The following is a 23,856-nucleotide window of genomic DNA, read 5'->3' on the forward strand; positions in this document are numbered from 1 at the left end:
ACAACTCGTGCCAGGTGGAACTCGTCGAGTTGAGGGAATGCTCGACGTGTCAAGGGAGGATTCCAGGGAAATTGGTGTACACGCCCAGACTCGCCGAGTCGCCTGGGTACTCGCCGAGTCCGGTCAAAGTTGACCGTTGACCGTTGACCAGCATTGACCTAGATTGACTTGTTATAGTGTGGTCAACCCTAGTTGGGAAAGTGTTAATTAGAGGTGTATTGTGCTATAGGGGGACGACAGCTCGACAGGTCGAGTGATTAGCGATTTCAGGTTTACGATTTACCGAGACACGCGAGGTGAGTCTTCTCACTATACTTTACCTTGAGTAGGTAACCAGAGTTATGTGATAGAGTATTTGTATGCTATGTATGTTATGTGTTGTACTGCATTACTTCTATGTGATTGATGATGTGCATGTTTACAGAGTTAGAACCGGAAGGTTCACAGAGTTAGAACCTGAGGGTTCACAGAGTTTGGGTGCACGGACCCACAGAGTTATAGCCTCGAGTGGCTAATATGTGTTATATGTAGTATTTTGGGGAACTCACTAAACCTTGTGCTTACAGTGTTGATATTATTGTTTCAGGTACTAGTGACGACCGCGGGAAGGCGCCGGCTTGTTCCGTACACACACACATTCGGAGCCTGATATCATGATCTTGGGATTTTGTATTGTCTTGTTTGGATAATTAAAATGGTTGTTTTATGAATATCAATGGAATTATGTTTTATAAAAATTGAAAATTTTGTTTTGAAAATTTTCGGTGTTACAAATTGGTATCAGAGCCTTGGTTTGAGGGATTCGGGTACACCTTCGGGGGTATTTGAACTCAAACTGAGGAATTGAAGAGATATTTCAAAATAAAACCAAAGTTTTCTAAGAGTAAAAGATTTTCCAGGAAGAAACGTGTGTACGATCAGCCAGCGCCCGAACGGTGAATTCCCAAGATACCTTTATATTATGTGGTAATTATTATTAATGTGATGTATTTGCATGCTAGAGTAGGCTAGGTATTGCTAATAGGACTAGAGTGGCCTGTTTTGTGATGCTTTAGCCTAGGGAGGGGTGAGCTGCTATGAGATGCTGAGAGTAATTAGGTAGCAGCTAGGACTTCGTGTGAGACCTCTTACAGAGTGATTTAAGTATAATAGAGTACTTGGGGATTGGGATCCGAAGAGGAAGATTTGGGGTGTGTACTGAGACGGTGCGGACAGTAGTATTGGGCCCGTACTACTGAAAGCACCGGTGCGGTACACAGTCCAAATAAGAATCTTGGGATACCAAGAATCAAGGAGGGGTGGATTGTCGAATGTAAGAGTGTTCGAGTAAATTCTAATTATCGCATGTTGTATTTCAGAGGTTGATCATGGTGAGGACACATCACATGCCGGAGGATGCCGGAACTAGCGATGAGGAGATTCGACAGATCATTCACGAGGAGGTGGCTGCGGTCATCCGAGCTGAGTTACCAGAGATGTTCGGGTCCATTAAGACCGCGTTGATTGAGACGTTTGACGAGCGCTATGCCGCTCTTTCTGAGGCTGCGGTTGCAGCGGCAAGACCCCAGGGAGGTGATGCGACATTGTTTAGGGAGTTCAGCAACACCAAGCCACCAGAGTTTGATGGTACGCAGGATCCGGTGGCAGCTATGATGTGGATATCTGATATGGAGGGATGCTTCTTCACTTGCTCGTCCCCTGAGCATTTGAAGGTTCGGTTCGCGCTGAACCAGCTTCGCTTGGGAGCGAAGGACTGGTGGAAGTTTGTGACGGCACACTTCACACCGACTGAGCTTTCGGCAGTGACCTGGGAGAGGTTCACTACCATGTTCTGAGATGAGTACGTTCCTCAGGTGGAGAGGGAACGTCTGACACAGGAGTTTCTGACCCTCAAGCAGGGTACCGAGTCAGTCACAGCTATTACGAGGATGTTTCATGAGAGGGCGATGTTCTGCCCTGAGCACGTGTCCACCGAGCAAACACGTATGAGCCGTTACCTGAGCATTCTGAGACGGGATATTCGGGAGTTCGCTGCGAACTCCTCGTATCGGACATTTGTCGAGCTTCAGGAAAATGCTCGGAAGAGGGAGATTGAGCTTGAGACTCAGGCCAGGGAGGAGGCGGAGTCTCTGGGGAGGGATCAGCGGCCGGCACAGTCCCAGCCGGCAGCCAAGCGGGCCAAGCCCGCTGATCCCCGACCCGGGAGCCAGAAGGGCCACACTTGTGGAAAGTGCGGCAAGGGTCACGATGGAGTCTATCGAGCGGGGTCTTGCTACAAATGTGGCAAGGAGGGGCATATGGCCAACGACTGCCCCAAGGGGTTTACAGTGTGCTTCCACTGTAACCAGACCGGACACCGGAAGGCAGAGTGTCCGCTGCTGCGCGGAGCATCTCAGAGGTCTGCTCCCGCCGCCATCAGAGCTACTGCTACAGAGAGTCGGCCCGTGAAGGCCGAGGCACCGAGGGCTCGGGGGAGAGCCTTTCAGCTGACTGCGGAAGAGGTCCGCGCTGCACCCGACGTTGTGGCTGGTACGCTTTCTTTTTATTATTTATTTATGGTGTTGAGATATTATGCTTATATTATGCTATGCATAGGTACCTTCCTTGTGAATTCTGTACCTGCTTTAGTGTTATTTGACTCGGGTGCGAGTCGATCTTTTGTATCTTTGACATTTAGTCAGCATATCAGTGTTAGTCGTGGGGCACTGAGTCGGCCCCTGCGGGTTTCCATAGCCACCGACAGAGTGATTTGTGCCATGGAGGTCCTCCAGGGATGTGTATTGGAGATTTTTGGGGTTGAGTTCCTGATCGACCTAATTCCTATTGCGATGGGTGATGTTTGTGTTATAGTGGGCATGGACTGGTTGAGCCGATTCGGCGCGGTTATCGATTGCGAGCGTCAGCTGGTGACTATACGAGATCCTAGTGGGGGAGTTCTTTCGGTTTACGGTGAGGGTACACGTTCTGGATCAGCCTTTTGTTCGGCTGCTAGGGCGAGGCAGTGTTTACAGCAGGGCTGTAAGGGTTTTGTGGCGTATGTGATGGATACGCGAGTGATCTCCGAGAGACTGAGTTCGGTGGATGAAGTTCCGGTGGTGCGTGAGTTTCCAGATGTCTTTCCCGAAGAGTTACCAGGTGTGCCTCCCGTGAGGCAAGTGGAGTTTGGTATCGATTTGGTTCCGGGAGCCGCGCCTATCGCTAAGGTGCCGTATCGCCTTGCGCCTCCAGAAATGCAAGAGTTATCCTCGCAACTTCAGGAGTTGCTGGGGAAGGGGTTTATTCGGCCGAGTAGCTCGCCGTGGGGAGCACCCATCCTGTTTTTGTGAAGAAGAAAGATGGCTCGCATCGCATGTGTATTGATTATCGGGAACTGAATAAGTTGACGGTCAAGAACCGTTACCCGTTGCCGAGGATCGACGATTTATTCGATCAGTTACAGGGAGCATCTTGGTTCTCCAAGATTGATTTGAGGTCGGGCTATCATCAGGTGAGAGTACGGGACGAGGACGTCTAGAAGACAGCATTCAGGACGCGTTATGGGCATTATGAGTTTGTGGTGATGCCTTTTGGGCTCACCAATGCCCCGGCTGTGTTCATGGACCTCATGAACAGGGTATGTCGGCCGATGTTGGATCGGTCGGTGATTGTGTTCATTGATGATATTCTGGTATATTCGAGATCTAGAGAGCAGCACGAGGAGCATTTGAGGGAGGTTCTTGGAGTTTTGAGATCGGAGAAACTTTATGCAAAGTTTTCCAAGTGTGATTTTTGGTTACGGGAGGTCCAGTTTCTGGGACATCTCGTTAACCAGAAGGGGATATTGGTCGATCCGGCCAAGGTTGAAGCAGTGATGAGGTGGGAGGTGCCAAGGTCACCTTCTGAGATCCGGAGTTTCCTTGGGTTGGCAGGGTATTATCGGAGGTTTATTAAGGATTTCTCCAAGATTGCGGTTCCACTCACCAGATTGACCCGGAAGGGTGTTACATTTCTATGGGGTCCCGAGCAGCAGACCTCCTTTGAGACGCTTCGCCAGAGGTTGTGTGAAGCTCCGGTATTAGCTCTTCCGGAAGGGATGGAGGGTTTTGTGGTATTCTGTGATGCATCGATTTTAGGACTGGGAGCGGTACTGATGCAAAAGGGACATGTGATAGCATATGCATCGAGGCAGTTGAAGCCTCACGAGACGAGGTACCCCACACATGATCTGGAGTTGGGGGCAGTGGTGTTCGCCCTCAAGATTTGGCGGCACTACTTGTATGGGGTTCGTTGTACGATTTACACGGACCATAAGAGCTTGAAGTACCTGATGGATCAGCCTAACCTAAACATGCGGCAAAGAAGGTGGTTAGATGTGGTCAAGGATTATGATTGCGAGATTTTGTACCACCCGGGCAAGGCTAATGTGGTAGCCGACGCATTGAGTCGCAGGGCGGAGAGTGCTCCACTGCGAAATGTATGTTTGCGACTGACTGTGATAGCTCCAGTTCTGGACGCCATTCGTGGGGCACAGGCTGAGGCTGTGCGTCCGGAGATGCAGAAGAGAGAGCGGGTCGTTGGGTTGGTTTCGGAGTTCGTATCGGATAGTCGAGACCTTATGACTTATCAGGGCCGGATCTGGGTACCGTTTGTAGGTGGTACACGTACTACATTGATGGAGGAGGCTCATAGATCGAAATTTTCGATCCATCCCGGGGCTACAAAGATGTATTTGGACCTAAGGAAGGAGTATTGGTGGCCTTGTATGAAGAGGGATGTCGCATGCTTTGTCGAGAGGTGTCTGGCCTGTCGAAGGGTGAAGGCCGAACACCAGAGACCGCATGGCAAGTTGCAGCCATTGGAGGTTCTCGAATGGAAGTGGGAACAGATCACTATGGATTTCATCACCAAATTGCCGAGGACTGCCAGAGGAGTCGATGCAATTTGGGTGATTGTGGATAGGTTGACGAAGAGCGCTCACTTTCTTGCCATCAGTGAGAGTTCTTCGGCGGAGAAGTTGGCGGAGATTTATGTGAGGGAGGTTGTATCTCGGCATGGGGTGCCGATCTCGATCGTTTCAGACCGCGATGTGCGTTTCACTTCCCGCTTATGGAAGAAATTTCATGAGGAGTTGGGTACTAAGCTGCATTTTAGTACCGCATACCACCCCCAGACCGACGGCCAGAGTGAACGGACGATTCAGACACTTGAGGACATGCTTCGGGCATGTGTATTGGACTTTGGGGGTAGTTGGGATACGTATTTTCCTTTGGCGGAGTTTTCCTACAATAACAGCCATCATTCGAGCATCGGTATGCCGCCCTTTGAGCTGTTGTATGGTAGGAGGTGTCGAACTCCCATATGTTGGGGAGAGGTTGGGCAAAGGGTAATGGGCAGTACAGAGATCGTGAATCAGACGACAGAGCAGATACAGCTGGTCAGACAGAGGTTATTGACCGCTCAGAGCCGACAAAAGAGTTACGCGGATAGACGCCGGTCCGAGCTGGAATTTCAGGTCGGCGACTTTGTTCTCCTGAAGGTTTCTCCTTGGAAAGGAGTGATCCGGTTCAGGAAGAGGGGCAAATTGGGACCCCGGTTTATAGGTCCGTTTCGTGTGATCGAAAGGGTGGGCCGGGTAGCCTATCGGCTGGAGTTACCAGCAGAGTTGGGACAGATTCACAACACTTTTCATGTATCGCAGTTGAGGAAATGTATAGCCGACGAGTCGGCAGTGGTTCCATTAGAGGATATTCAGGTAGATGCAAGCCTGAATTATGCTGAGAGACCAGTGGCTATTAGGGATCGGAAGATCAAGATTTTGAGGAACAAGGAGGTACCTCTGGTATTGGTACAGTGGCAACATCGGAAGGGATCAGAAATGACCTGGGAGCCGGAGGGTATGATGCGGGAGCAGCATCCGGAGCTATTTTAGAGCGAGACTTCGAGGGCGAAGTCTAGTTCTAGTGGGGGAGAGTTGTAACATCCGGATTTTACCAGGTATCTTGTAAATCTAATTTTTTCATATTGTGAGACGGACTCGGCGAGTTGGAGCTCAGACTCGCCGAGTAGAGACGCGGAATTGAACATTGGTGCGCGCCTGGACTCGACGAGTCTGCGCTGTGTAATGAAACCCTAAATCTCCGGGTTTGAGGCCTATTTAAAGGGCCTTATGTCCGTCATTTGTGCTCACCCAACCCTCAGTGAGTGACCCTTGTGTTCTTGAGCTATTTGTGAAGAGAAAGGAGCCATTCTTGATCTTGTGTGTGTTATTTAGCAAGAAGAAGGAGACCCTAGGCAAGAGGAAGCAAAGGAGGTTGCTATTTCGTGGATTTGGAGCTTAGATCATCACTCTAGAGGTATTATTTCGGACCATTTTCTGTTTAGTGAAGCATGATGCAATTTAGGGCTTGTGGTGGTCATTTATGGGATGATTTGATGCCCATTGGTTCCCTCTTTGAGTTGAGGCCATGGATCTGGATCCATAGAGGTCCAGAGAGCCTCACTCATCAAGCTTTATGAGTGACAATAGAGTCTTTGACCTTGTGTTGTAGTATTTGAGTCATAAACATCATATATGGTCATATAGAGGTTGTATGTGCATCAAGATTGTAACTTTACGTGCTAAATGAGCTTGGAGGGACTGGATCTATGGATTAATGAATTGGATCTGACCTTTAGAGCAAGATTGAGTCAGTGCATGGCATGGACTCGCCGAGTCCGAAGAACAGACTCGGCGAGTAGCATGAATGTTGCCCGACCACTCTGTGAGTGGCCTCGCCGAGTTGGGAAAGGTGGACTCAGTGAGTCAAGGGGGAGTCCATATTGGACAGGTGGACTGAGTCTAACTGGACTCGCCGAGTTGTTCTTGAGACTCGGCGAGTTGAGTCGTGGTGGCCCCACAACTCGTGCCAGGTGGAACTCGTCGAGTTGAGGGAATGCTCGACGTGTCAAGGGAGGATTCCAGGGAAATTGGTGTACATGCCCAGACTCGCCGAGTCGCCTGGGTACTCGCCGAGTCCGGTCAAAGTTGACCGTTGACCGTTGACCAGCATTGACCTAGATTGACTTGTTATAGTGTGGTCAACCCTAGTTGGGAAAGTGTTAATTAGAGGTGTATTGTGCTATAGGGGGACGACAGCTCGACAGGTCGAGTGATTAGCGATTTCAGGTTTACGATTTACCGAGACACGCGAGGTGAGTCTTCTCACTATACTTTACCTTGAGTAGGTAACCAGAGTTATGTGATAGAGTATTTGTATGCTATGTATGTTATGTGTTGTACTGCATTACTTCTATGTGATTGATGCTGTGCATGTTTACAGAGTTAGAACCGGAAGGTTCACAGAGTTAGAACCTGAGGGTTCACAGAGTTTGGGTGCACGGACCCACAGAGTTATAGCCTCGAGTGGCTAATATGTGTTATATGTAGTATTTTGGGGAACTCACTAAGCCTTGTGCTTACAGTGTTGATGTTATTGTTTCAGGTACTAGTGACGACCGCGGGAAGGCGCCGGCTTGATCCGTACACACACACATTCGGAGCCTGATATCATGATCTTGGGATTTTGTATTGTCTTGTTTGGATAATTAAAATGGTTGTTTTATGAATATCAATGGAATTATGTTTTATAAAAATTGAAAAATTTGTTTTGAAAATTTTCGGTGTTACAACTTCGAAGGCGACATTTTAGGCTAGAAAGTTTGATTGGTTGGAGTGACGTACGGATAGGTCTCACAAGACATATGAACGTTATCTTTATCACTCTTGCATATTATTCTCTCCTGTTTTAATGCAATAAAAATATTGTTGTTTTGGTAAAGTGTATTATAAGTATTTATATTACATTACTAGCATATATGGGGTATGATGTTGAGTTTTGGTTGTAAAATTAGAGATGGAGAAGGCAGTGTCACATTTTTAAATAGGACCCTCTAATCTCCAATGCTCGGTAACAGGGAGGGTGTGTCACGTCTTCCATTATGGATAGAAATGAAGTATTCCCAATCATATTAATATATATACTGATAAAATAATTTTGTTGTGCTTTTATAGATAAAAATGCAGTATGCTTCTATTATGGATAAAAAGTAATCTATACTACCTATAATGGTAAAAAGACTATCGTAGGTTGTTGTTATAAATAAAATATAATGTATTTTACTATTATGTATAAAAATAAGCTGTGGTCCAATTATTGATACAAAAAGTAAATTATATTGTTTTGATTGGTGAAAAAACTATATGTATTTATTTAAGGTAAACGAATGCAATTATATTATCTATATTGGTAAAAAGAATGTTTTATGTTGTTATGGTTAAAAATTAGGGGTAAGCATATTAATCGAAAAACCGAACCATAACCAAATTAACCAGTATAACCGAATCATTTTAACCGAATCATTACTAAAAGATATGGTGCGGTTTCTAATTTTGATTAACTGAATACATATGGTTCGGTTATGGTTTTCATCCAAAACCGAACCATTTTTAACCGAATCGAACCAATAATATTAATAAAAATTTTTAATAGAATATATTATTAAATGCTCCTCCATTGTGTATCCCATATTTAATATCAACTTTTTCTTTTTTCGTATTTATTCTTCAACTTTTTTCGTATTAGTAAATACTTAAGACAGAATATATGAATGGATTGTGTTTCAATATCTTTTCATTGTTATAAGTTTCATCATGTAACTTATAATACAAATAAAAATATTTAAGGTCAAAGTTAATAATAAATACTTCAAAAGTTAAAAGTAGACAATAAATATAGGACGGAGGGAGTATAATGTATGTAATATATTGAGACTTAAAATTTTAAAGAGAAATTACTTGGAATTAGATATGATAAGTAATCTTCTATCAATCCAGTTATATTTACACAATCACTCATTTTTTGTAACAATGGATTTATGTTTTTCAATTTTTATAGAAAAATATTTTTATTTTTATGTCATTTTTGAACCATTATGGTTAACCAATATTAACCATTAACCGACTAAAACCATTATTCAAAACCAATATTAACCATTACCCAATGGTTATTGAAATACATTAACCAATTGTAATGGTTATGGTTCGGTTTTGACCAATAACCGAACCAAACCGTCTCATACACACCCCTATTAAAAATAAAGTATGTTATTGTTATGGATAAAATATAAAGTATATTGTTATTGTTTATATCAAAATAAAGTGTTTGCTATTATGCAACATGTTGTTATTATAGATAAAAATGATAATAAACAAAGTATAAATACATCCCATATATTGGTAAAAAGGTAAAATTGGTTGTTATTAATGATTAAAAATAATGTATATTGTTATAATTGATAGAAAAGGTTTATATATATATATATATATATATATATATATATATATATATATATATATATATATATATATATATATATATATATATATATATATATATATATATATATATAAACCTTTTCTATCAATTATAACAATATACATTATTTTTATCATTAATAACAACGAATTTTACCTTTTTACCAAAGAGAGAGAGAGAGAGAGAGAGAGAGAGAGAGAGAGAGAGAGAGAGAGAGAGAGAGAGAAAGGTTCAAATGTTTTTAACAAATATTTTGTTCCTAAATGCACCAATCAGAAATTAACAAACAATTAAATAATTAATAAAATCAAAAATGGTATTTCCGGTTTTTTGCACCTTGCAATTAATGTGATCATTTAATTAATTCACTGCAATTAAGGAATCAAAATAAATAAATTTTATAAACCCTAATGACAGCTTCCTGCAAATCGTAGGTACCTCTTCCATCTTCAATTTCCTCACGTCCAGACCATCAATCCAATTCTCAACTAAAACCCATCGTTCTCTACAATTCATTGTACGCAGGGATTATTCCCCACCGATTACATCAAGACAAATGCAACAATCATAATCAAAGATGTTATTACAATTATCATGGTTAGTTTTTCTTAATTGATATTGTTTTTGCCTCTTTTTTCCATCATTTTCTTGCAACACGATTGTTGCTCTATTTCAACTTTTATTGACAATTGATTATGTATTATATTATTATATATTTAGATTATTAGGTTGAATATATGTACATATAGAATATGATTTCTTATTTGATATTGGATGGTTCAAAAAGCAAAATTGCTAAATACATAACAAGTAAAAATTAATTGATTGCATCATTTTGTATGATTTGTTGTATGTTATTAGAAAAATTAATTGACTATATTATCTGCTATGACTCAACACATTATCCTGTCTTTATTTATTTTTGCATTTAATATATATTTTTTAAAATAAGGTTAGTAACACCTATATGCTGTTATTTTAACAGAATTTGAACTAAATATCTTTATTTGTTAAGATAGGAAAAGTAAAAAACCATTGTAAGATAAGGAAAAGTAAAAAACACACACACACATTTTGCTATAATTTAAAGTTTGTTTTGATTTATTGTAATATAAAAAAGAATAATATGGTTTAAGTGCAGTATATAAAGCATTCTCTCATAATTTATTTGTATAAATCCATTTTTTTAGAATTACGAAAGTTTGTTTAATTATTTGTCATATAAAGCATTCTCGCATTATTCGATTTTACAGCAGTTATTCTCATTGCAGTTTTAGAATTACATTTTATTTGAATAGATTATATTTCTTTAATGTCCACAACATTCAGTCCGAATTTATAGATTTTATTCTCTGTAACAATCTGTTAGATTTTATAGTTTCTACTACATTCTTTCAGAATTTAAAATATTTATTATTTACAATGCACTAAATATTTTACTATTTACAAGTTGATTATGTTTTTTTGTAGATTTTGATTTTGAAGAGGCTGTTATTGATGTGGAAAAAGAAAAAAAAAAAAAAAAACTTGAAGAATGACAATGTATTCTACCGGAATGTATTCTGCCACAATGTATAATGTGTTTGATAATTTTATAATGGATTATTGTTTTTGTTAGATTTTAATATTATTTAACCATTGTTTATAGTTTTATTATTTACGAATTAATGTAATTAGTCATTCTAAAAGAATAAAATCCATATTCTTTAGAAAATGTTATTGTTTATAATATGTTGTACAAGTCATTAAGCATGTTAATTTAAAAAAAAAAAAATACATCTTGAGTGTAACCATATTCTACAAGAATAAATTTGAAAATATGTTTACTAGTTTTGTGGTTGACTTTTTGTTATTCTGACAGAATAAAAACGATTATTACTAAAAAATTATATTAAAATTATTTTAAAAAATCCAGATTAAAAAAAAAAACAGGAATTAATTATCCTTAAAATACGGAAATTTTCTTTTTTAATATAGGTTAATTGACAAAAACACATTTATGCCGAAATTTGTATGGTTATATGGTACATGTTACCGTATTGTATTATCATAGACCCTAGATCATGACCATTGATTTTATTCCATCCGTTGGTCCAGATTTGTGCATACGAGCACACAATAGTTGTTGGAAACATTTGAATGTAACCATATATATATATATATATATATATATATATATATATATATATATATATATATATATATATATATATATATATATATAGGTTCAGGTTTATTTGAGACCATTCTAATTTTGTGAGACCGTGAGACCAAATCTAAAAATAATTTTAAATTGCAAAATAAATGGACAAATCCAAAAAAAAAAATTTTAAATATTATTTTCGGAACTTGAATTAACTAAATAAAAAATAAAAAAAACAAAAAAACAAATAAAAATAATAAAAAAAAACCCGTTTTTTTTTTAATACGTGAAATATTCGAATAGAATATTACACTAACATATTTTAAAATATAATTTTAAAATGGAAAATAAATGGAAAAATCAAAAAATTCTTTTTTTAAATATTATTTTCAGAACTTGAATTAACTAAAAAAAAAGAAATAAATAAAAATTACATTTTTTTAAAAAAATATGTGAAATATTCTAATAAAATATTACATTGTACAGATTCTAAAAAATAATTTTAAAATGAAAAATAAATGGAAAAATCCAAAAATTCTTTGTTTAAATATTATTTTCGGAACTTAAATTAACTAAAAAAAATAAAAAAAAAATAAAAAAATGCATCTCACATGAACCTATATATATATATATATATATATATATATATATATATATATATATATATATATATATATATATATTGTTTTGCCAATTAAATATATGTTTGTTTTAATACGAAGTTGCAACCCAAAGTTGATGATTTTCAAAGGGAAAATGAAATGGAAAAAAAAAAAAAAAGCTTGAGAAGAGATGCAACAAAACCCAAGCCCAACGGTAAGCATTATGAATGAACTTATGAAGCGATTTGGTAATATATATTTATGGCAATCCACCTAACTCATTCTAATTTATTGTGTTTGTTGTTTTAGACACTTGTTGAACACTTTGCTTATTATATTTGTGGGAAAATTGATTTAAAAGCCCAACAAAGTTTTCAAACCATTCAAAAAACCTCAATCATGTTTTGTCTGTTAAAAAAAACCCAACGAACTTAACTTTTTGTCTAAAAAGTCCAACAAAGTTTCAAACCGTTCAGAAAATTCCAATTTTGTTTTGTTTAAGTTCGTTGGGTTTTTATTGAACAGTCAAAACATGATTGGAGTTTTTTTTAAAACGTTTTTGAAACTTCGTTGGTCTAACAAGTCATTTTTCCGATACGGTAATAAGCCACGTCATCTGTTTTCTTTATTTGACTTTCGAGAAAGTGTAACTTAGTTGGGCTTTTTAGATAAAATGCTAAGTTTGTTGGGTTTTTTTGAACAGACAAAACATGATTGGGGTTTTTTAAACGGTTTGTAAACTTCGTTGGGTTTTTAAGTCATTTTCCCTATATTTGTGGTTTTGACATTTTCTTATTTGTAATTGAACATGTAAAACAAGTTTTTATACTTAATCTTATTCTTTTAGCATTTTGGATTGACAAAATTTGGTATCCTTTTATTTATGTTAAATATTTTTTTGCGCTAAAAACGGTCACAAATGAGAACTGTCGATATTCTATCGGCAATTATAAAAAATGAGGTTTATCAGTATTTCGTTGGAATTTGTGAAAAATGATATTTGTTTGTAATATGTTCCTTGAGTATTCAATCAAGAAAGTTGCATAAACAAGTTTGTCGAAAATGTGTTGGTATTGTTGGAATCCTAAGTCGATGAGGACTTTGAGACCAAGCAATCTAATTTATGGAAAGTTTAGTTTATGACAAGTTGGTCATAAGTTTCCTAGTCTAATACAAGTTGGTATGTTAGGCTATATATATGTGTCCATAATCGAGTTTATGATTATGAGAACAGATTGTAAAAACATTGGTTTTGAGTGATTTTCCAATTAATGAAAGAGTTATTTTGGTTATTTTGTTTTGCATTCTTGTTTTCAAAACTTTAATTGGTAGCAGAGCATAGGTTGAGAAGCTGTGAGATCGATTTGTACCTGTTGACGAGTCAGGTCAACATGACAGATACAGGGGGAGAAGGAGAGGCTCCGGTGAGAGTGAAGGAGGTTGGGACAACCTCAGTTTTGTGTCCGATGCTCACATCCACTAACTACACCGTGTGGGCAATGCGTATGAAGGTTGTCTTACGCATCCACAAAGCCTGGACTGTGATTGATCCAGGAACCGATGTCAATGAAGAAAAGGACTGCCTTGCCATGGGTTTGCTATATCAAGCCCTACCAGAAAACCTCATAATGCAGATTGGAGATCAGGATTCAGCCAAGAAATTGTGGGATGCGATTAGAGCACGTAATGTGGGTGCAGATAGAGTCAAAGAAGCGAGATTACAAACCTTGATGTCAGAATTCGATCGCCTGAAGATGCTCGAGTCAGAAACAATCGATAGCTTTGCTGGAAAGCTGTCCGGAATCGCGTCTACATCGTCAGCATTAGGAGAAACGATTGAGGAATCAAAATTAGTGAAGAAATTCCTCAAATCATTACCCAGAAACTTCATTCACATCGTTGCATCTCTTGAACAGGTACTAGATTTAAAATCGGTAGGGTTTGAAGACGTAGTGGGTCGATTGAAGGCATATGAAGAAAGAATAAGGGAAGTCGATGCTGGAGAAGGACAATTGAGGGTTCTATTTGCCGAAAAATCGACCGGAGATGGAGGTGGGTCGTCAACTGGTGGGGGTAACTCATCGGGAACGAAGGGAAATTGGAAAGGATCGATTGGGTCTAATAAAGCAAATGAGTTTAATGGGACTAATGGGTCAAGTGGATCCATATATAGTGGGTTATCCAGGTCGGGTGGATCAGGCGGGCCCAAAGGGAATAATAGGGTTTCTCAAAGCAGTCGGCCCAATAAACTGTCCAATTCTAATTCTGATTGCAAAAATTGTAATTGTTGTTGTGGGAAGAATCGGAAAAATAGGGAAAAGGATCAATCTAAGGTGATTTGTTTTCGGTGTGACAAACCGGGTCACTTTGCTTCTGAATGTCCGGAACGACTCCAAAAATTACAAGACGGTGATTTTTCGGAACGTGACGACAGTGACGAATCCGTTTTTTAAATACGGATCGGGTTGAAGAATTCTCTAGAAGGACTTAGAGATTCGGGGGTGATTGTTGGAATCCTAAGTCAATGAGGACTTTGAGACCAAGCAATCTAATTTATGGAAAGTTTAGTTTATGACAAGTTAGTCATAAGTTTCCTAGTCTAATACAAGTTGGTATGTTAGGCTATATATATGTGTCCATAATCGAGTTTATGATTATGAGAACAGATTGTAAAAACATTGGTTTTGAGTGATTTTCCAATTAATCAAAGAGTTATTTTGGTTATTTTGTTTTGCATTCTTGTTTTCAAAACTTTAGGTATTTACCGACTGTACTTTCTGTCAGGAAAGTCGCACAAATTCCTTCGGACATCTGGCCTAATAATTTACACATGCCATTTTTCCAAGTATTTTTCTTTCAGAATTACTCAAATTATGCAATTTCCTAGTTGTGTAAATCATCTTATTAATGAATAAACTACGACCATGGTGCAAATTTATAATAAATACCAACACAAAAGTACTATGTTGAGGAAAGGGTAGTGAATGGTAGAGAAAAACAAAGACATAGTGATAGCTATAACTATAACCTTGCCACCAACAACAATGTATGACTATATCTACGGGTGGCGCGACGTGTGGCATGGGGCAAGGTCAAGCCTCAAGCCATAGCGAGCTTTGGCAGGTCATGACGTTTTTCTAGGCATGATCGTTTTATATACGTTAAGAAAGATAAATCGCTTAATTATAAAATTATATCAAATACGTCAAGTTTTAGATGTTTTAAGAACATGCAAAGCCTAAAATAGTAATAAGTCATGTAAACAGACACAATCTATAGGAAAAAAATAGAACCTTGAAACTGATTTTGGCTTATGATCCCACCCCCATGCATGGGCATTTGACATGTAGTTGATTGCTATTCAGCATTATAATTTTTCCCATCATCATGATTTTCAGTATCAAAACTTTCCCCATCATCATAATTTTCAATATCATTATTTTCACCATCATCAGACAGCTCATCAAATGAATGAATATGAAACTGTTAACGAAGAATGCCACCAACCCCATCAAGACCTTTACAAAAACACAACCCCTCATTAGATTTGTTTGTGACAAACTCAATCTTACAGCCAAATCTTCCGTACTCATTAACAAACCACTCAATCAGAGACATATTTTCCTCAACTACAAGTTCAGCATCGCTGACTGAATCCCTAAAATTACTCCCATCAGTCTCCTGTTCCTTGTTTAAATACTTTATAACAATTTCACCAGAAACATTGTTTCTTAGAACATAGCGATTAATTTCAAGATTTTCCCAAACAAGCAGTGTTTCCACAGCACCCAAGTGTAAAGCTTCCAATGTTTCATCAATACCAACGGTTCCTCTATACTGATTTATCGCCTCAAAATACTTCTCAATCAAACGCATGTCCCGAACGAACTTCACATTGCCAAGAATCTCAGAGGACAAATAAATAGCATGATTGAAACCACTCTCACCTCCGTAAGAGACATGAACAACATTCAAGATTTTCTCCTTAAGACGAGGGTCAAACAAATCAGATTGACTGAGATCATTCGTCAAATCAGCGCATCCAGCAAGTATAAGTCCAGAAACATTAGGCTGATTAGTAGAAGGATTGATATAAAACTGTGTTGCAAGCTCTGCTGTCTTCCTTACATAGTTGTGGCGTTTCTCCATAAGAATACGAGCAAATCTCGTAGCTGAATGCCCTCTTCTTCCATGTTTCATTGGCAACCCATCATTATACTTGTGTAGAACCTCCTTAGTATCGCCACTTAATGTCCCAAAGAGGGTATTATTACCATCCATAACAATAAAACCAAACGTCTCAACGTTGTTACCAGAGTTATCCGTTGCCATCGAACTTAATTTTCTTGCCTGCCAATAGCAGTGACAAATATAATAAATGGAAAAGATGACGCAATTGCCAAAAAGAATGTGGTTTGAAAGGAATAAATACCTTTGATGATGATGATGAACACTTCAACGATTGTTTTTGAACGCTTCAACTTCAAAGATGGTTAATTGATTTAATTCTTTGATGCTTATGAATTGGTACTATCGAAATTTATTCAACGACTGCGCTTTACAGAAATCGATTATCGGTCTATTTTAAGAAGATAGTTGTGTTGTGATTTGGGCCGCTTTTGATGCCGATTTAGTTGCGATTTGAAAAGACGGTGCTTTAGGAATCTATAAAGTAGCGATATGGACAGCTATCGAAGATTTTCATGCGATTTTGATGGGTTCAAAACAAATCAGTACGTAGAGGCCAAAATCGGGATGTATCCTTCCATTATGGAAAGCATTGACAGCAAAAAAAAAGGTTGCATTAAATATGTTATTTATATGATAAACATGCCTTTTTAAGGAGTATCATCTTTGTAAAGGAATATCTATGTTACATTCTTACCCATCATTGTAAAGCCCGTGTATATTTGTGTATCAGGCCTTAGGCCTCGTTTGTGTTGTATTTATTCCTTGTTATTGTAATTATTTAGTTGAATGAGGAAATATCAATTACCATTACTTGGTGTTAATCCCCAATCCCTACCTAAACTCCCTCTAATCTTCTTCATCATCTCTCTCTTTTTTCCAACCATGTTCAGCTATTGCCATCTGTCAAACCCTAATTGTTGGTTACACTGCAAACACACCACCGTCCCTTTGCCAAATCCTACAACCAACATCAAAACATACGTCCCTCTTCTCCTCGGCCTTGAACATCTCAACTACGATGTGTGGTGTGAGCTATCCACCACGCATTGTGTTGGTTTTGAAATCATTATCACCGAAGACTTCTATGCCGACGACCTAACAGACCTATGCTGACACGCCTGTGCCGATGACTCTATGGCTCCATTTCACGATGTATCCTACAAACTATTCTAAAGAAAGATGCCACAACTCAAGATGTGTAGCTTAGCTTCGAGAAACTTTTATGGGACATCAAAGAAGCGAAGCTCTTCTACTTGATCGGAAGCTCCGATCGATTTTCATGGGAGACCTCTTCGTTCGTGAGTATTGCACGAATATCAAATGTCTATCCAATCTCCTTAAATGTATCGATCAACCAATATTCGACAAAAATCATGTCATCTACACCATCAACCTGTCAATTAATTTTGAGTAGCTAGGTTGCAAGCATCATCCGACATCGTTCCCTTATTCCTTGTTATGAGAGAAGATCGATGCATGAGGAGCAACACATGAATCAAACTCGAACCGTTGTTCCGTCTCACCATGCTCACCAGAATGAATGATACATGGGCGATCGACAACAATAGTTGTCTTCCGCAGTCACCTTTACCCACAGAAACCAGACCCATTATGGTTGGATTTACATCCCTCTATCGGATTAGGACATAATCAACAATTACCATGATGAAAGGAAATGGAATAACAACAGTGAAAAGACATAAAATGAAAATAAAGTTAGACTTTTAATATAGGTCGTTTAGTCTGGAGGAAGTGGTTCCCATTAGCACCACATCAAATTTAATATATATATATATATATATATATATATATATATATATATATATATATATATATATATATATATATATATATATATATATATATATATATATATATATATATATATAAAGCGTTTTTTATTTAACTAAAATTTATTAAAAGTCTAAAAACATATATGATAAAAGACGTCTTTGTCCGAAAATTCATGTCGAAATCATCTATGAGATCCATATTGAAGATCAATGTTTTGAACTTCGTAAATATTTTTATTATAAAGTAATTTGATTAATGATATTAATGATATTTTTTAAATAACACTAAGGGCAATAATTTCTTAATGATATTATATATTTTTTAAATTATATTTTACAATATAAGGTAATTTGATTTAACTAAAAATTATTTTAATCATCATTGATGCACACATCACAACCAACTACTACATTTATTTATCTTGGGCTAAACTTCACACTATGGATGTAATAGAGGCGAAGCAAGTTGAGTACAATCAAGGTCGAAACTCGATTTTATTAAAACACATGGGCTCGTAACTCAGCTCGAGCTCGTATTGAGCCTCAATTTCAAACCCGGGCTCGAACTCAATAATGTAATTGAAAATTTCGAGCTTGGCTTGATAATATCCACGAGTATCTCAAGCTAGTGCTTGAATCGACTTGAACCGAGTTGATTTCTAATCGGTTTCGATTATCTCACGAGTTGGCTTATAATATCCTATTTCGAGAAGTTTCTTATTTCGAGATTTTGGAAAAGAAACGGATCAAATAAAGGACTTAGGCTTCAAGGGAATAGGGCTTAGACCATGTTGGATGTTGATAATATTGGTTATGTGATCCAAGCCCTTGGTTTGGGATTTGGAGTCAAAGGGTAAATAGGAAAAGTGATGTTCCAGACATCTTTCATGAATTAAGGATTTTAGTTTTAGGTTTTGAGCATTCTAACACTCCTAAGGTGTTCATACAACCTTAAATACCTTGGATCTATGTTTTCACTAATTATACATGCAATGGTGTTACCAAGGTATTAAACCTATAACTAGTATACAATTGTCATATACCATACAAGAATCTAGTTAGGATAACATACCTTATGGTGGAGATTGAAGTCTTGATGCATCTAGCCTTAAGAGCTTAGCCCCAATAGTGTGGAAGCCTAAAGTAGAATCATAAATCACCATCAACAACTTGGAAGAACTTGAGAGAATATGGAGCTCACTAAAATCACCTCTTCATTTTTGGAAGAACAACCCCCTTTGATTCCTATATTCATCCAAAATTTCAAAATATGAATGTTTTTGGGTTTAAAAGTAGTAACCAACTTCCCAAGTCTGCAATCAATCAAGTTGAAAGAACGTATCGTATCCGGTATGCAAAGTATCACTTATGAATATATGTTGCCATGACAGAACCTTAACAACTGATTTTCTAATCGAAGGATGAAAACATCAGTTGCAATTGTCTTGGTTGAATTCTACACATTGTAAAACTAGATTTACAAGAATACACCTCCCTTTCCTTAAAATGCAATCACTTATGAAGCATAGCTTCTGCAAATGAAAACGTTTTTGTGGAACAAAGCAACCATTGGCATAGGCAAAAAAAACATATAAACTAATTAGTGTTGTTTACATTCATTTTACAGTTTTAAATGTTAAATTGAATCATACCAAATTATATGAGGTTAAACCAAAAGATAGAAAAGTAGCCAAAAAAATAATAAAAATGCAAGGTATCATCACTATCATGAGAAATCATAAAATAAACAAATAAACAAAATTATGTAGCCTAAAAACATAATACTAACTCATTCTTAGCAACATCCTCAGCTAATATTAGAACAAGACACTATAATCCAACTGATCAAGCAGAAGTAGTATTTCCATATACAAGCTAACGAATAATGCACCATGTTCCCCATTAATCCCTGTATCATTGAAGCGTTTTGAGTTGGGTTCATAGACAACAACTGTAGCTGATTATTCATAATCATCTTGTGTTTCCATTATAGCTTCACCCCTCTATGAAAACCCCAGATCTTCATTGAATCACATTCTTTCTCAATGGTGCACAGTTTTGTAAACATATGAGGAACATAATGATCCATAATCCATACATCACAAACTTGGAGTTTACTTTGTGATTGTGAACGATGTATGTGATGTATTCAAGCACAGCAAGAGAGTAACGTACCTTAGAGACATATTGTGTAACACGTAGAAACATGGTATGCTAAACTTTTTGGTAGATTTATCACTTTAAATTTGTGGGTAGTCATATCAAATGAAACAATTAGATTTTTTTGTATATGGCATTCATCATCTGTATTAGGGATGTCAACGGGACCAAACGGCAGCGGAAATAGATGCCTTACTCCCGCCCCCGAAATCAGTTGTTGCCTCCGCTCCTGGTCTCGCCCCTGGCTCCCCCGTTTACATAGCCCCTGGTCACGCCCCTGGTTATCTCCATCGCCCCCGGTCCTGCCCCCGTTCCCCCGGTTTATATGTAGCACCTAGTTCCTGGTATGTATGATTTATCTTAGTATTTTACATTTTTAGCCTTGGACTCGGCGAGTTGTAGGCCTGACTCGCCGAGTAGGGATGGGATATTGGGCACATTTAAGTTGCAGACTCAACGAGTCCGTCAGTCTGGAAGAAACCCTGATTTCAAGGGTTTGCATTCTATTTAACCCCCCCCCCCCCCTTATGCGCCCCAAGCCAGTCTCCTTCACCCCCATAGCATCCTATATCAAACCCTAACCCTCTCCTTGTGTTTTGAAGCGTTTATGTGCTTGTTCCTTGAAGATTGAAGAAGAGAAGGAAGGAAAGACCAAAAGAGAAGGTGAAGAGTAAGGATCTAAGACCTAATCCAGAGTTCATTGAGGTACAATTCGGATCTATTCTGTTTATATGCTTAAATCCCCATTAAAGCTATTATTGAGCCATTTCCAAGCTTGATAGTAGTGTAGGGATCATAATGGGTTAAATAGCCACTAGATCTAGCTATGTTTGAGTTCCAGAAGCCTGAATCTAATACCTTTATGGGGCCATATTGCATGAAGCCCTAGAGCTACCCCTTTTAGTGTGTTTTGAGCCTTCAAACCTCCATTGATGATTATATACACGTAAAGTTGGAAACTTTACGTGTTAATCAAGCCCTAGGAACCCAAATCTATAAATAGGATGCACCGGATTCAAGCAGAATCGAGTGTATAGAGATTGCATGTATGCGACTCGGCGAGTCGTTTATCAGACTAGGCGAGTCGAGTCACAAGTCCTTGATTTCCCCCTTTCGAGTTATGCCGAGTGGGATCAGTAAACCATAGGTGGACTCAGTGAGTCGGGAGCCAGACCCAACAATAGAGGGACTTGGCGAGTGAATGCCCTGACTCGGCGAGTCCAAGGCAATCTTCTTGCCTCAAGAACAGACTCGACGAGTTGTTCATATAACTCGGCGAGTCACAGTCTAGAGTGTTCATCGGATGAAGATGAACTCGACGAGTTGTTCATACAACTCGGTGAGTCGGATGAAGGATCATTGGACATCAGTTTAGAAGAAGAACTCGTCGAGTCATCGCCTAACTTGACGAGTAGAGTCGGGTATGAGGACAAATGGAAAGGATAGGGACTCGGCGGGTTGGCGAGCCAACTCGGCGAGTCAGGTAGTTGACTTTGACTTTGACTTGGTCAGGGGTAAAATGGTTATTTTACCCCAAGGGCAATTAGCAATGTTTGATTGAGTGTTATGTAGGAAATTACAGCCGGAGGATTTCCGAAGCAGCAGACAGACAGTTCCCACGCAGATCAGCAGCTACTATGAGGTGAGTTACCTTCCAGTAGCGGTGGGTCTTCAGCCACAATGCTACCCCATTAGTAGGAGTTGTATGATTTGATGATTGTCTCCGTGATATTCATCTAGGTTTGCTACCGCCTGATATGTTTATGTGCTAGTATGATATGATGCTATGTGCTAGTGACAGTAGGTGAGATAGTCCCCAGATTACCGGTCGATAGGGCCGAAGGGGTTGTCATGCCCAGCCATGCTAGATAGATTATGTGATATGTGTTATGTGGTAGTAGCGGGGGGGGGGGGGGTGAATTAGTCCTCAGTATCTAATCAAGAGGACCGAAGGGGGAGACCAGCACCCAGATATGCTAGTCAGTATCTGGTCGAGAGGACCGAAGGGGAGGCCAGCACCCAAATATGCTAGCCATTATCCAGTCGAGAGGACCGAAGGGGTAGGTCGGGCACCCAGATATGTCTGACAATATATGTACGTTATGTGATTATATGGTATGTGGTATAGTGGGGGAACTCACTAAGCATCGTGCTTACAGTTTATAGTTTGGTTTCAGGTACCTCTTCATCGAAGGGGAAGGAGCTGGCGCGGTAGTGACACATCATACACACACTGTTGTCCGCATTTATGGGATTGTTCTGGGATTTGCACTCTGACATTTTGATTGATTACATGTTTTGGTTTTCAGATATGGTTTACGTTTATGAAATGTTCTGATTAGACAATGTTTATTTGCAAATGATTTTACTAAGTATTGTTTGAAAAATGAAATTTTTGGACGTGAAAAATGGATCGTTACATTATAGGCTTAAAATTCGATTTTTTTTTTTTTTTGCTAAACAAGTACTTTGGTTTAGGCTAAAAAAACTATTTTTAATACCTTTAAAAGCTTAAAACTTAATCTTTTAGAAACTAAAAAAATTAAAAATTCAACATTACAAAATGATAATTCCAACAATTTTACAAATATAAAATACGAAAAACCCAACATTACAAATATAAAATACTTACATTGTTAAAAATATATGATAAATTCACTACATCTTCAATATCCATTAATTGGAAACGGAAAAGTGAAACATAACCAAAACCTAAAATTAGAAAATCTATTTTGTATATATTTTATATTAAATATATTTTTTTTACATAAATGTACAATAGGGGCTCCCGCGGGAGTAAGGGACGGAAATACCAACTCCCGAGCCCGATCCCAAAAATAAGCAGGGTTTAATTCTGCTCCTGCCTCCGCTCCCGCTCCAGGTTTTTTTTTTTAAATTTAGTCCCGTACGGTATCGGAGTCTTACTGGGATTTTGACATCCCTAATCTGTATCAACATCCTGATCAAACGCAGCCGAATAAATAAAATTATCTATATCTATCTAAGAGCATGTAACTTGAATTGATTTCTTAGGCAGATTATTAGATGGATTTCTCTAACTACATCTACTCAATATAAAAAACTTCAACCATAGGAGAACTATCATCATCAGTTGTAAAATACGTATCAAAATTTTTAATCTTGACAATAGTAGGGTAATTAGTGATAGGACGATAGGATGACTTGGATCTTGATTGAATCAGCCAAAACATGTTCTTCAGGCCTAGGAGAATAGAACGCTTCTGTAGGATAATGATTTACTATATATAAGTGAACCTCTACTCTCAAGTCAAAAAGATAGCTACCCTCCAGTCAAACGTTTGCTAATTGCTATAGCTAAAATGCCTTAAGTTGTTTAATGTATTATGAGAGATCAAAATCAAACGTTCAAACCTGTCACAATGCAATCATCACAAATTCCAAGGTTTTACATCATTTATAACTACAATCTAGCTGACAGTTACAAACTTAAAATATAACCACTTATTAGGCTGGAGGGTGTCGTGCCACCGAAACCGCACTCCCTTCGTTGCCACGTAAGCGCCACGTTATTTTTACTACAAAAGTGCAGTTCCTGCCACACCCAAGGAGTGGTGCCACACTTCATTTAAAAAAAAAATTAAATAAAAACTTTA

The 23,856-nt window shown here is 38.3% G+C and overlaps 1 pseudogene; it reads right to left on the reverse strand.

The window, feature by feature from the left end:
- Positions 1-15,434: 15,434 nt before the first annotated feature.
- LOC145029551 (eukaryotic peptide chain release factor subunit 1-3 pseudogene) lies at positions 15,435-16,409 on the reverse strand (annotated as a pseudogene).
- Positions 16,410-23,856: the final 7,447 nt, after the last annotated feature.

The sequence above is a fragment of the Lactuca saligna genome, chromosome 2 (assembly GCF_052625555.1).
Source record: "Lactuca saligna cultivar CGN05327 chromosome 2, ASM5262555v1, whole genome shotgun sequence".
Classification (NCBI taxonomy): domain Eukaryota; kingdom Viridiplantae; phylum Streptophyta; class Magnoliopsida; order Asterales; family Asteraceae; genus Lactuca; species Lactuca saligna.